We start from the raw sequence: 14869 nt of genomic DNA, 5'->3' as shown, positions 1-14869 counted from the left end.
ACACAGTATGTATAAATACCAAGCAAGGATCTTACATGGATATAAATGTCACAGAAGAAAAATATTTCATTGAGATGTTTATTTTTGCATAGAAGGATAGGGGATGCGATTGGTGTACTGATTAGAAAGAGCCATGATGATGTCCTAGGAGGTAACATAGATTAAAGGTAAAGTTGAGACCAAGGGGTGGATCATGAAGAGAGAAAGGTGTTTAGTTGGCAGCAATGGTCTCTTGAATCCAGTCCAGGTAGTTGCAGACTTTGGTGTAGACACCGGGTTTGCCTTTCAGAGCACAGCCCAAGCCCCAGGACACAATACCCTGGAGCTCACCATTGCAGACCATGGGGCCACCAGAGTCACCCTGGGCAAGAGGAAAAGACAGTCAGAGCTCTTGTTCATGCCCAGAACATTTCTCCATGATCCAGGTAGATATTTTTATCCAATCTCTGATTCCATATGATATACCTTTCTCCTCCTGAAAATGCAATCCTCATTCTCCCCTATATCCCTATTGTTCTTCCTCCTTCTAATCAGGTGTCCCTCTTCTTTCCTTAGTAGCACCATAGGGCCAAGAAATTTTGAGAACTGTACAGATCTAATGTCGTGCTACTTGTCCTGTCCCTCTTACAAGGGTTCCATTCTACCGCACTTTGATGACCTGTTTGCACAGGAGGTTTTAGGTCTCCTTTTTACCCTGCTTTACTCTACTCCTCATTTCCACAGAGAGAAAACTTGTAATTTATCTCAAAGCTGCTGCTCCCCTCTCACAATCAGCCGCATGGACTCCACAGTCCTGTGCGTTTCACAGAAGGAGAAACATGGTGGAGAAGAGAGACTGATCTGGATGAAGCAGGAGCATGAGAAACTCACCTGGCAGGAGTCCTTTCCCCCCTCCAGGAAGCCCAGGCAGAACATGTTGTCAGTGACCTTGCCTGGGTAGGAATTGTGGCAAGCAGTGTCAGAGAGCACAGGGGCGTCCAGACACTGCAGGAGGGAAGGATATACTTCTGTGGAATGCAAGAGTGAAAATGGAAGATTAACCCCACAGGATTCCCAGGTTCATGTCCATTCGTCTCCTCTCTTTCATAATATTCCCACTCTTTTCTTTCCACTTTCCAATGCTTGTAATCTCAGGGAAACTTAATTTCTAGAGGATACTCTGAAAAGTTCTAATCAGGTGTTTCTCTGACAGGAGCATCAGCAGCCAAAGATCTCAAAGACAGAGACTGCTTTCTCAAGCAGCTGTATAACTCAGGCTCTACGGAACCCTTTAGCCTCTCTGTTCTAGTTCCCTCCTCGGTATCTTGTTCTTTGCACATCTCTAATAAGCTTCCAGATAGATACCTTGATATTTTTTAGAAGGTAATTTTTCTTGGTCTTCTCCAGGATCTCAGGAAAGAAGTCTTATGCATTTTAATTCATATATTCTAACATTACATCTAGTCAAAACTATCCTCTGTCAACCTTGCCTTGAGTGAAACTTTGTAACTGACACTCCACGTGTCTTTCACCTCCATGTTCTTAAACCTGGTGCTTGTGTTCCAGGTGACACTTATGGCCACTGCTCACAGTGTTGCCCCAGCCAGACACAAGGCACTGAGTCCCAGCAGATGGACAGGATCTCGGCAGAGAGAGAGTAGTCACTCGAGAGCTGATGGTGGCCGGGGATGTCAGTTTGATCAGCATGATGTCGTTATTTAAGGTGTCTTTATCAAAGTTGGGGTGCCGGATGATCTTGGCTGCCTGAATTTACTGCTCATCACCCTCAAGGACGTCAATGTTGTGTTCTCCCAGACGCACCTGTATCCGGCTGGATTCAAGGATTAAATGTTTCATGGTGTCACACTTGAGCTTCTTCCCCTTCCCCTATCCCTCACTTACAGTAGAAGCACAAACTCCATTCTTTTCCACTATTCAGTTACACAGGTAATGGTGCATGTAAGGCAACAGTGTGTTCTACCAAACAAGGTGAAGCTTATGGAACGTTTTAGGCAAAAATCACTGCACACACATAGACTCACTTCCACATCTTGTTAGATTAATAAGGCATAGGAATAGGTACCAAGGAAACAGTCGGTATCAAAAAGGGGATTGTGACAGCTGCTATTTCTCTTCTGTTGGGATCACTGAGCACCAAAAGGAGATGATACAAGAATCGTAGAGATAGCAGAAAATTAAAGGAGCAGGATGAATTATGCTTTTGTGTAAGGTATTATTGATAACAGGATGCATTTCATTAGCTATTTTCTTTTCTGGTTAAGCTGTGATGATTAGGGCTGTATACTGATCCATGTTCATTTGACATTGCTAGGGGTACTTCATCCACCACTGTTTCTCCTCCACTTATTTTTTTACCAAAGTTTTGGAAGACATCAGGAACATTAATGGGTTCTGCTCCATTTAAAAACCTCTCAATGCATTTTACAATTTTTGAATGCATAGTTAGTCTCTTAGGATCTGAATACTTTACCTATTAAGCATAATTCCAGTATATACTATTTGTGTTTTTGCCCAGGTGAGAGGATAAAATGATCTTAGAATTCAGGAATGTGAAGTCAGGTCACTTACCGCTTGTAGCAGTGAGCTGCAGTCAGCACCCACTGGTCACTGATGAGGGAGCCTCCATATAAATGGTAGCCCACGTTCAGTGACACCTGGTAGGGCAGGGAATTCTTTGCACAGGTGTAGCCTCCAACGATCTTGTCATCATCATCAGTGGGGAGAGCAACTGACAGAGAGGATTGGGTAACTTCCATTAAACAAATCCATTTTGCATTCCCGACTCCACCATGAAAATTTTGCAGAAGAACCAGGAAAGGGATGAAAATGTTCTCTTGTTTCTTAGAATCAGAAAATGGTAGTTTATGGCATTTTTTTTGAAAAAGTATTATTCCATCACTTTAACCTGAACCACTCTTTATCCCTGTGAATAAGCATCTAATTTTTAAATTGTTTAAAATGTTCTATGTTGTGGTTTTTACACGTGCACCTTATGTGTCATGCAGAGAGAATCAGGCACCCACACACCCATGAACTCAACAAAAACAGAAGCTCTTTACACAATGAATGGCTGGCCACCACTAGCGAGGTTTTAAAGAGTCCTTTTATACAGAACATTGCTCTGTAGCTGTACAAACCCACCAGACTTTTGGAGTCCTCTGACTGGTGTGTGTTTGTGGTGACTAATGGAGTATTGTTCTATACAGCAGTCTCCATCAGATTTTGTATTATTCTTTCCTTGAATGAAGTGTGAGTTTTGTACTTTTATTCTCTTTATTTTTCTCCTCAATCCTAGCCTAAAATATTCACTATGTCATGATGAGATTTTAGGATTATAGGATTCCTCTCCTCAACCTTTCCATAGATCCCAATTATCTCTCAAATTATCTCCAATTATCTCTCAAATGTCTGTCCATGCATTCAGCCTTGTGAAGTATGGTCCCCTGATTTCACAAGATTTTCTACTGCTCCAGAATTGTGTTAATTTGTCACATAAATTCTTTTATTTCCAATATTTGGACATATATTTAATAAAGAAGTGTCCAGGCATGTGTTTAAATGTATTAAATTTATAGCTGTCCAATTTTGCAATCAGCAGCATTAAGGTGTAGTAGTATCTAAATAGAAATTCACATTTGTCTATTTTCCTTCATGAGTGAATGATGATTGATTTTATTCCAAAAACTTTTCATTAGAAAAGTTGTCACAGAAAAAACAATAGGAGTGGGATAAAAATAGCATGACTCCTTGGGTAAATAACCATCCCTTTAATATTCAGGAGTCTCAGGTTTTCATGTTCACGGCCCACTGAGAAGCACAGAGTAGTCTCAGTTATAAATTCCAAATTCTTACAGATGTCAAGACAACACTTATTTCATGTGGACTATCCTCTCCTTTACTTTCCTCCTTCATAGAATTCACCTGGAAGTTCAGGACAAGTTGGGCTTTTCTAGGTCTTCTGTTCTGAATGTCCCCTGTCACCATGACCTTCCTTGGACTAGTGAGTGCAAATCATCTCTAACCCTGTAGCTTCAACATTTTAAGCTTCTTGGGTACAGAGCCTATATCTAACATCTGTGGTTGTTTCCCTCAGCCCAGCATACAGATTTACATAGAAGATAGACACCTGCTTTTTGGATCATTAGAGAGAGTCACCTGAAGCTCCCAGGAAAGCAAGGAAGATGAAGATCTTCATGGTTGCTCACTGGATCAGGATTGGGAATGAGACGAAGGCTTTCCAGGGAGGTATTTAAACCTCCAGTTTGTCCTTGTCACCCATAGCCACAGGAGCCAGAAAAGGTTTCACTGGAAACTCATATATCTAAGTTTAGATTAATTCCTCAACACATGCAAAGTGACTCAGCATATAATTTTAACACCCACAATTTTCCACTTTTACAGAAGGTTATGGGAATAAAATTCCCAGACCCACCTGGTAGAAACTCCTCCCCATAATAGGAACATAAGTTTAGTAAGGTCACACAGCAAAGCTCCAGGTTTCTACATTCCCAGACAAAAATCTTAGATCCTTGGTTGCTCTGATTGTGAAGTTTTAAGCTAAAAAACGTCTGGAGTTCTGCACACTTATGTTTAATTTCAAGTGTCTGTTAACAATTATATACCTGGTCTTATGCTAGTCCTCATCTTGTATATCCAAGTTAACTTTTCTATATTATCAGGAACAACTAGTTCTGCCCAAAAATGGAAAGTAGGTTTAATTTTGAAATATAATAGTCAAAAAGTAAAAGTAGAAGAATGACAATAAGTAGCACTTATCTAGAGTTTGCTGTATGTCAAGGAGAATTTGTTTCATGATATGCGATTTCAGTAACAAACAATCCCCAGAAATACTAAATGGACAACTCTAGAAATAAGTAACTAAACTTTTAATTAATTTTATTATACTACATTATCCTATTTGTTTTATTTTGTTATTAGATATTGTCATTGTTGTTGTTTGGGTAGTGCTGGGGATTGAACTCAGAGTCTTGCCTATGCTAAGCAAGTGCCAGTAAGCTATGTCCCCAGCCTTTGTTGTTAATCTTTTACTGTGCCCATTTTATTAACTAAACTTTGTCATACGTATATATGTATAAGAAAAACATTATCCATAGGATTTTGTACTATCTGCAATATCAGGAATCCACTGAGACTTGAACACATTCTGAAAGTTAAGCCTGGAGTACTGTGTTCTAAGTACTTTGCCTATATTAATACAGAATTCTCATAACAACCATAGAAGATACTTCCTATCATCCCACTTCACTGATGTGAAAACTAAGGCAACATGGTTATAGGGGACTGGCCAAAAAAGCACACAGGAAACACCTGGAAGAATTGGGATTCTCAGACTCTGTGCTCTTTTGATATTACCCAGGTAATATCAAATTCTTGGCAGATGATCATGCAAGTGGACTGTGTGGAGCGTTTCTCACGTGACCTGTGCTGTCGAAGAGGGGTCTGTGCAACAACTCTTTTTAGAGTCCATTTCTTCAACTGCCAAACTCACACAATAATAGTGTGTATGAAAACATATTCTGGAATTGCAAAAAAAAAATGGTTCATGGTGCAGAAATTACCAAAATTAATGGAGAATGACACAAGTAGCCAATGGGAGTCAATGGGAAGGAGAAATAACCTCTTGCTGCATAAAATAGCCAGTTTCTACACCTATACAATGTATCTGAAGTTGCCTACCAGGACATTATTTCTGCTAAGGCAAATTGTCACTGTTGAAGTTGTTTATGGTTTCTTGTGTTTCCATTTGACTCTGTTGTTGTTGTTATTGTTGTGGCCTTAAGGACACTGATGGAAATGCACAGTTCCTCCAACCTCCACGTTATTAAGATTTGGGTACAGACACTATCCAAATACAACTGTATAGCATACAGAAAAATAAGTTATAACGACTGACTGTTGTTTAATAGGCAAATTGCATATGTATATATTCGTATATGCATATACATAATCCTTGGACAGTTGGGATAATGTTAAAAGACATGTATATCAATGGGTTTGTTTTGTTGAATGAATTTATGGCTCAGGGTAAAAGAAGAGAGTAATTAATGGAGGATAAAATGAATTGTGGTCTGGTGAAAAGAAAAATAGAGAAATGAGGGGAATCATTTAAAATATTGCTTCCAGGTAATGTTCCAGAAATCTCAAGGCCAATGGGAGAGAAACTGGAGGTAGCAGTCTGAGTATGTTAGAACCAAGGAGTATCTCTAAGACTGAGGATATTTGTCTGTGCCTGTTCAACAGATTGGCATTCTAAATTGAATTTTGAAAGCAAGACTAAAATAATACTAAGACAGTTGATATTTTTATTTTTGAATGATCTTTAAATTACTAGTTACTCTCCGTGAGTTGCTCAGTTTGGCTTTTCCATAAAATAATGAAGTCAATATGATTGGAAGGCAAAATGAAACTTGTTTTGGTCTTATTTTAAGACAATTTCCTTCAAAAAGAGAAATTGGGCATGTGTTGAACTTCATTGCTTTTTCATGGCACAACGGAAACTTGATTATGAAATTTCCCCTGGGAAGTGAAGTAATTATTTCCCAGATGATATACTGATAAAAATAAATAAATGTATTTACATAAGTATCTAAGCTTCTAAGTAGAGATAGTACTTCACTGAAATTTATATAAAATTTAATAACCATGAGGTTAACAGTTGAGAATTATTTTCTCCAAGCTTTCAGTAACAAAAGATAACTACATTTATGTATTCAAATACTTAGTTATAGCAAGTGAAAAACCCAGCCTCCAGTCAGTTACCCATCATCTCAGATTTTTGCCCCTTCACATTCCCTCCTACTTGCACAAGAAATGCCACCCCTTTCTGCAACATGAATTAGATATTTATTACACTCCATATGTTTCAGTAATCTCCTCTGAATTTTCCAAGTGGCTCTTCATGCTGAACTCCAGTATATTTGGGTGGGTCTTTCATACTTTTCTTGGATTTTACTTTAATCAGAAAGTCTATCTTCCCTTTAGTCAGGTCTCCATTCCTTATAGCATTTTCCCCCTGATCAGCATCATATTCTACTTATTTGCAATCTATTTACCAATCAGAACACATATGTGAGGAATTCAGGGTTTATAGGTGTTTGTTTCATCATTTTATCCTTAGTGCATAGACCAGAACCAGGAATATCACAGACCCTCAGTGTTTGACAAGTAACTGATTGGCTAAATAAAGAGAAAACTTAAATTTCCTCCATTGAAGGAAATGCCATGTTTATTTAGTCAATCCTCTGTTAATGTTTATTTGTGTTCTTTCCCTTTTATACCACAGGTAGAGAATTTATCAATAGACATATGTCAGTAGTGGAGACTGTTCTTGCCTCTTGGTCTTCTCCTTTTTCTCTTTGTAATTCTTCTAGCTCAATTTAGCTAATCAGACTTACACCAAACAGATCCTCTGAATCCAAGTTTCCACACACTTGGATTCCAAGAACCATAGATCAAAGATATTTTAAAAATAGGGCACATGTGCACTATTGTTCACTAACTTAATTGTCATTATTTCCTAAGAAATACAGTAAAACAACTCTTTGCAAAGCAATTCTATTGTATTAGGTACAATAATTAATAGAGAGGTGATCTAAGATAAGGGGTATATGCACAAGTTATATGTAAGTCGCACCCCATTTCACATAGAGGACTTCAATAGCTCCAGATTTTGATATCTCTGGATAATCCTATTATCAACTCTTCATGGTTACCATGGGACCACAGTGCCACCAAGTCATGCTTTCTGCAGAATGAACAACCCACCCCTTGTTCCAATGCTTGGCTATGTAACTTAATTGTAAAGATATTGGTACAATTTCACTTGGTTACTGGTTCAAGGGTATGTAGTAACTGCTTTCAGATAATGAGATACTTACACAATGTCTCAGCATGCTTCTGGCGGCAAAGATGTTCTGTAATAAGGTTTGGGGAAACAACTTCATCCCTTTCTCTTCTATAGGTGGAAGGGAAAGTGTAGTTCTGAGAGACATTTTGTGACCTCAAAATTTGGTCCTTTGGATAGAGCTCACAGTAATGAAAGCAGAGGGCAGAGGCAGAGATAAGGTATGAGATTTTTTAAGTTGCTGAATCCAACCATATTTGAGGTCCTCTTACTCTTTGTGCATTTTGATTTTTTTTTTTAGGTCTCTAGTGATTGAACCCAGGAGTGCTCTACCACTGAGCTACATCCTCAGTTTATAACCTGTTTTATTTTGAGACAGGGACTCACTAAGTTGCTCAGGTTGGCCTTGAACCTGTGATCTATCTGGCTCAGCCTCCTGAGCAGCTGAGATTTCCAGTGTGCCCCACTGAGTGCAGCTGTTCCTGCAGTTCAAAGAACTTATGAGACAGGTAACGTTTTATTTACACGTGTTTTGTATTTCAGGACTTATTTTTTAGTAAGATAAAGTTCTAATGTCTAAGTGGCTATTAAGAAGAGTAAAGAATTTATATGTTTTAGAATTTCACAAGAGGCAAAACTAACTAAATAGTTTTTTTTTAAACAAGAGCTGCAAATGACAGTAAGATGTATTGAAAAGGGGTTATTGGATGGAATCAAGGACAAACATTGTGTCTTTTCTTGCATCACTTATCTGTGGGGTTGCCCTGATGGCTTTAATGAGCCTCACTCCTGTTTTCAGGTCTCTGAACCTTCTCTTTGTAGCCAGGGTCCTTGCACAAAGCCGGGGTTCACTTTCCTGCCACTCAACTGCTGGCAGCTTATTTTTTAAAAGACTTTTTTTTCCTTCCCTCTTCTCCCATTTTTTCCCTCCCTAACTCAGAGAAAACAAGGTTACCATTCCTCGTTTTCTGAGCAGAGTCATCTGTCCTTCCACTTACTGCCCACCTGAACAAGAAACTCTGGGAATGAGTGGAGAGTGCTCTTAAGAATTAAGTTAAACATCATTTCTATCTACTGAGACTATTTGGAAAGCAGCCCTTGTGTGCCCCTGTTGAAAGCCCTCTGTCTCCTTGCCAGTTAAAACGACAACTTCTGTGGCCTGGGCTTGTCGCCTTACTCCTCTGCTAGCAAAGCAGCAAAACTTCTTTTTTCTTTTTCTCAAAGCCTCATCCTCATTATTGGATCGACCCTGGGGACAAAAACCGAGTTTTCAGTATCAAACCTGACACCCCAGGTGGAACCTAGAGTGGCCGCCATTCTGGACGTCTTGGGCAGCTCTGGTGCTCCACGTGAGAGCTTCTTCTCAGCTGACCACTGGAGATTTGGGAGACAGGTAAATTTCCCTCACGTTGGACTGGAGGGGCTGTTCCTGTAAGTAAAGGGAGGGACTGAGAGACTGCCCCCCAGCTGCCAAGGATACTTCTGCTTTGGGAATCTCCTGCTTTCTCTCCCTAAATGGGTGAGGGTGTGGTCTGGTCCTGCATCTGGTCTATTTGAGAAAAAGAAAACTAAGTGCAATAAGATCATGACACCTTGGCTGCTTGGTAAGTCTCCCAGTGTATATGCTAGGATCCTCCATCCATGCATGTGGTTTTCCTCCAAGTTAACACTTGGCTCCCCCTCTTAGGGACATCTGTGTCACCACTGTTGTATGAATCCGGTTCAGTGCGACTCAGGAACATGGGGGTATAATGGCTGTCTGATCTGTTCCCCACCCCCACCACGTGGGTTTGAACTGAGGGCCTTGCACAGGGTAGGCTACTAGGCAAGAGCTCTATCACTGAACTGTATCCCCAGCCCTCTGATGTTTTTAAAAGTTTCTCATAGGTTTATCGGTCTCGGATTCATTCTTGATGTCTGTTACTGGCCTTTTAAGACATGGGCAACACTGTGTCAGTTGGTACCAGCAGTCTCTTGGGAAAGATCTTTGTTAAAGAGATGACACATAGTCTATGACTAAGTAACAAGGTGGTGTTTTTACTGTAGCACAGTCTGGTCCATGTATGATTTGAAAGGTGAGGAAAGGCCGCCACTCTATGACCTTCTGAATTATTTTACAATTGTGATATTATGCAGTTGGAGTTGGTTTGTCAGAGGTCGGATAAATAAAGATTTCATATGTGCAGGCACTAATACAGTTACATGATAAGAGTCTAAAGAGCCAGGAAGTAAGTTGATGGTGCAAAAAGAGGCACCCCCTCCAGTGTGCAAAGATAGCAGAGCATTGGGAGAAAAACTGGTGGAGGGAGATTCAGCTCTTTCAACCCAGAGCTGAGGCTGCGCTGCCTGTTGTCCTACCTCCAGCTCTCACCTCAGTCCCAGGTGGCTGCAGATCTTTGCACTAAGAGCAAAGGGTCACTGAGGGTTGGGGATGCTGCTCAGGCTAAAAAAAAATTCATAAAAAGCTCTACGGGCCCTAAAAATATTTTGGCAAGTGGAGAAGGGGGAACCCCTTCCAGCCTGCCTCTGGCTCCAGCAGACTCTCCTCTGCCCTCATAGAACATGGAGACAGCTGTCAATGAGAGGTAAGGATCTGGGGATAGGAATGGTCTCCCTTTTTAAAACCCAACAGGATACTTCATTGGGCCAAGAAAGCACCTGTTGCTAAGGCCAGACAAGTCCCACTAGACAATACCTCACAGACATAAATGCACAGGTAGACCAACAGTCACAGGAGAGAGACAACCACACCTGGCAGTGGTTGGAAGACCGATGCCTGAAACACAAAAACCACAGTGGCTTCAGTCAGACTTTGAGGCTCTGGGGCAAAAGTCAGAGTCAAAAGCGGTAGGGACTGCTACTCCTACTGCTGGAGCAACAGAGGAGGCTTCCATCCAAACAAAGAGGCGTCACTTCTGTGGGAGCCCAGCTGTGGCTTCTGCATCCAGGATCCAGAGACCCCTGGCCCCTGACTGTAGCCTGAGGCCACAGCAAGGGAGAAACAAAGCTACATATAATCTAGAGAGCTCAATTTACAGTAAAAAAATGGAAAAATAAATCATACTTTTAAAATAAAGATGATAAAATTCTGTCAACAAACCCACCTTCAATGGCATAAGGTGTGATCAACTGCTCTGTACATACAGGTAACCCCAAAAATAGGCTGAAATTGAGTCCTTACAGCATTGTATATGGGAGACCCTACCTGGTATCTTGGGGGAAGAGCATGAATGTGATTATAGCAGGAAAAAACTAGATTAAAACTGTAAGACAGTTAAATGTAGACTGCTGTGCATGAGTGTGCTTCTTCCAGGTCCCCACCAAGTTTCAAATCCCCTATCTATTCTTTTTTTTTTTCCCCAGAAAGAAGCAGCTTCGAGATGGCATTGCCCATTTTTCCAAAAAAATGGAAGGTACAAATTAATACAGGGGAAAATGTAACTGGGGTCTACTTCACATAAAGGGGTCCACTTCATGATTTGATTATAAACCTTGCTGCTCAACCACTGGCATCTTACTTTCAAGCTGCCATTTTTTTTTTCATTTTTTAATTTTGTTCTCTTCTCCCCATTTAGCTGCTAGGAAAACGAGATGGACATTCTTCATTTCCTAAGTGGAGTTTTCTGTCCTCCACTTACTACCCACCTGAACAAGAAACTCCAGACCCAGAAATGGGAAAAAGCTCTCTTCAGGAGAGAGTTCATGAATTCCAACTACTGATAATATCTGGAAAACAGTCCTTGCATTCCCCTGTTTAAACCTCCCTGTTCCCCATGGCAACTAGAGCTGCAGCCTGGGTGGCAGGAGCCCCTCGCCTTACTCCTTTACTGGAAAAGCAATACAACTTTCCTGTTTCTCAAAGCCCTGACCTCGTTATTTGATTGATATCAGGGACAGGGACTGAATTTTCGGTATCACCTTGACCTGGGGCAGTAAAGTGAGTAAATGTGGATTAGTAGAGGTGTTAGCAGGGTAGCAGGGAACCTTAAAATCTTGGGATGTTTAGTTAAAGTAGATCGGAAGCCACTTATTTCGACAGAGAGAAGCTTTGTGATAATACAACATGAAGATAAGTCAGTGACAACTAAGGAAACAAAACAGAAAAGAATACCATGACTGGAAAGCCTATCTGATAGCCACGCCCACCACAAAATGGGGATCAGAGAAATGCAAATCAAATACACTAAGATCATCTCACTCCAGTCAGAATGGCAGCTATTATGAAGTCAAACAACAATGAGTATTGGAGAGGATGTGGGGGAAAAGGGTACACTCACACACTGCTGGTGGGACTGCAAGTTGGTGCGGCCAATTTGGAAAGCAGTATGGAGATTCCTTGGAAATCCGGGAATGGAACCACCATTTGACCCAGCTATTTCTCTCCTTGGAAGATACCCAAAGGACTTTAAAACAGCATACTACAGGGACACAGCCACATCAATGTTTATAGCAGCACAGTTCACAATAGCTAAACTATGGAGCCAACCTAGATGCCTTTCCGTGGATGAATGGATTAAAAAGTGGCATATATACACAGTGGAATTTTACTCAGCAATAAAAGAGAAAAAAATCAAGGCATTTTCAGGTAAATGGATAGCATTGGAGAAGATAATGCTAAGTGAAGTTAGCCAATCCCAAAAAACAAATGCCGAACGTTTTCTCTGATATAAGGAGACTGATTCATAGTGGGGTATGGAGGGGACCATGAGGGGATTAGATGAATTCTAGATAGGGAAGAGGGGAGGGAGGGAAAGGGATGAGGTAGGGGATTATCAAAGATAGTGGAATGTGATGGACATCATTACTCAAAGTACATGTATGAAGACTTGAATTAGGTGTCAACCTACTTTATATACAAACAGAGATATGAAAAATTGTGGTATAGAGCAGCTACACGCGCCTGCGGGGAACGTGGACGGGACCCACTAGGACAGGTCCGGCTGCCGGCTGAGGGCCAGGCCTGTCCCCTCCCCCAGTGTCTGCAAGGTAGGCGGGACTGTGAACACCAGCAGATCGGGCCCAAAGCCTGCTGAGGGGCGGAACCGGCCCCTCCCCCAGTGCCTGCAAGCTAGGCGAACCTGCAACCCACGGGCGGGCGGGTCAGGCCCAGCAACAAGCCAAGTGACAGAGCAGCTACACGCGCCTGTGGGGAACGCAGACCGGACCCACTAGGACAGGTCCTGTGGCCGGCTGAGGGCCAGGCCCGTCCCCTCCCCCAGTGTCTGCAAAGTAAGCGGGACTGTGAACACTGGCAGATCGGGCCCAGCGGCCTGCTGAGGGAGGGAACCGGCCCCTCCCTCAGTGCCTGCAAGCTAGGCGAACCTGCAACCCACGGGCGGGCGGGTCAGGCCCAGCAACAAGCCAAGTGACAGAGCAGCTACACGCGCCTGCGGGGAACGCAGACCGGACCCACTAGGACAGGTCCTGTGGCCGGCTGAGGGCCAGGCCCGTCCCCTCCCCCAGTGTCTGCAAAGTAAGCGGGACTGTGAACACCGGCAGATCGGGCCCAGCGGCCTGCTGAGGGAGGGAACCGGCCCCTCCCTCAGTGCCTGCAAGCTAGGGGAACCTGCGACCCATCGGGAGGTTAGGCCCAGCAACCTACGGAGTGACACAGGTGCCCCTGGCGCCTGCTGGGTAGGCGGACCTTTGACCGACCAGCAGAGAAGACCTAGGGCCTGCCAGCATGGTAGACGGATCACACTAATTGGAGGAGGATCACAGCCACTACCTGCCCTGCAAGGGTGATTTTTCAACTATACAAGAGCAATATAAATAAATAGAGGGAAAATATCAAAGACACAACAATTTCACCAAGCAGAAAGAAACGCCAGCAGTATGAAATGACAAGGAAAGAAAGGACCACAGGCAATGCAGGTCAACTCAACTTTAGAAGAGGTAATAGGTGCAACAGATGGAATGTCAGATAGAGAGGTCAGGATATACATGCTTCAGATGATCTGGAGTCTCAAGGAAGACATGAGACAGCAAAATCAGACAATGAAAGATCACATTGACAAACAAATCCAGGAAGTAAAAGATCAATTTCACAGGGAGATAGAGGTAATAAAAAACAAACAAATAGAAATCCTAGAAATGCAGGAAACAATAAACCAACTTAAAAACTCAATTGAGAATACTACCAGCAGAGTGGATCACTTAGAAGATAGAACATCAGACAATGAAGACAGAGTATTTCAACTTGAAAAGAACATAGATAGCTCAGCAAGTCTACTAAGAAACCATGAGAAGAACATTCAAGAACTATGGGATAATATCAAAAGACGAAACTTAAGAGTCATTGGGATACAGGAAGGCACAGAGCTCCAAACCAAAGGATTAAGCAATCTATTCAGTGAAATAATACAAGAAAACTTCCCAGACTTGAAGAATGAGACAGAATCCCAAATCCTAGAAGCCTACAGGACGCCGAATGTGAAAAATCATAAGAGATCCACACCTAGACACATTATAATGAAGATGTCCAACATACAGAATAAGGAGAGAATTTTAAAAGCTACAAGAGAAAGGAAGCAGATTACATTTATGGGTAAACCAATCAGGATAACAGCTGATCTCTCAACACAGACTCTAAAAGCTAGAAGATCCTGGAATAACATATTTCAAACGCTAAAAGAAAATGGGTTCCAACCAAGAATCGGGTATCCCGCGAAATTAAGCTTCAGGATGGAAGATGAAATTAAAACATTCCACGACAAACAAAAGTTAAAAGAATTTGCAGCTAGAAAACCATCTCTTCAAAAAATCCTTGGCAAAACACTACAGGAAGAGGAAATGGAAAACAACAATGAAAACCAACAGTGGGAGGTAGGACAGTAAAGGGGGGAAAATAATCAAAGAGGAAAACAAATCAGGTTTAATAGCATTAATAAACAAACTATGGCTGGAAGAACAAACCACATCTCAATAATAACCCTAAATATTAATGGCTTAAACTCACCAATTAAGAGACACAGGCTAGTTGAATGGATCACAAAACAAGACCCA

The 14869-nt window shown here is 41.7% G+C and overlaps 1 pseudogene; it reads right to left on the bottom strand.

Moving 5' to 3' along the window:
• Positions 1–211: 211 nt before the first annotated feature.
• On the bottom strand, positions 212–4195 carry LOC113199673 (cationic trypsin-3-like; annotated as a pseudogene).
• Between the last annotated feature and the right edge of the window lie 10674 nt (positions 4196–14869).

Source organism: Urocitellus parryii, chromosome 3, assembly GCF_045843805.1.
Source record: "Urocitellus parryii isolate mUroPar1 chromosome 3, mUroPar1.hap1, whole genome shotgun sequence".
Classification (NCBI taxonomy): domain Eukaryota; kingdom Metazoa; phylum Chordata; class Mammalia; order Rodentia; family Sciuridae; genus Urocitellus; species Urocitellus parryii.
This window is presented reverse-complemented; position numbering and strand designations above follow the sequence as displayed.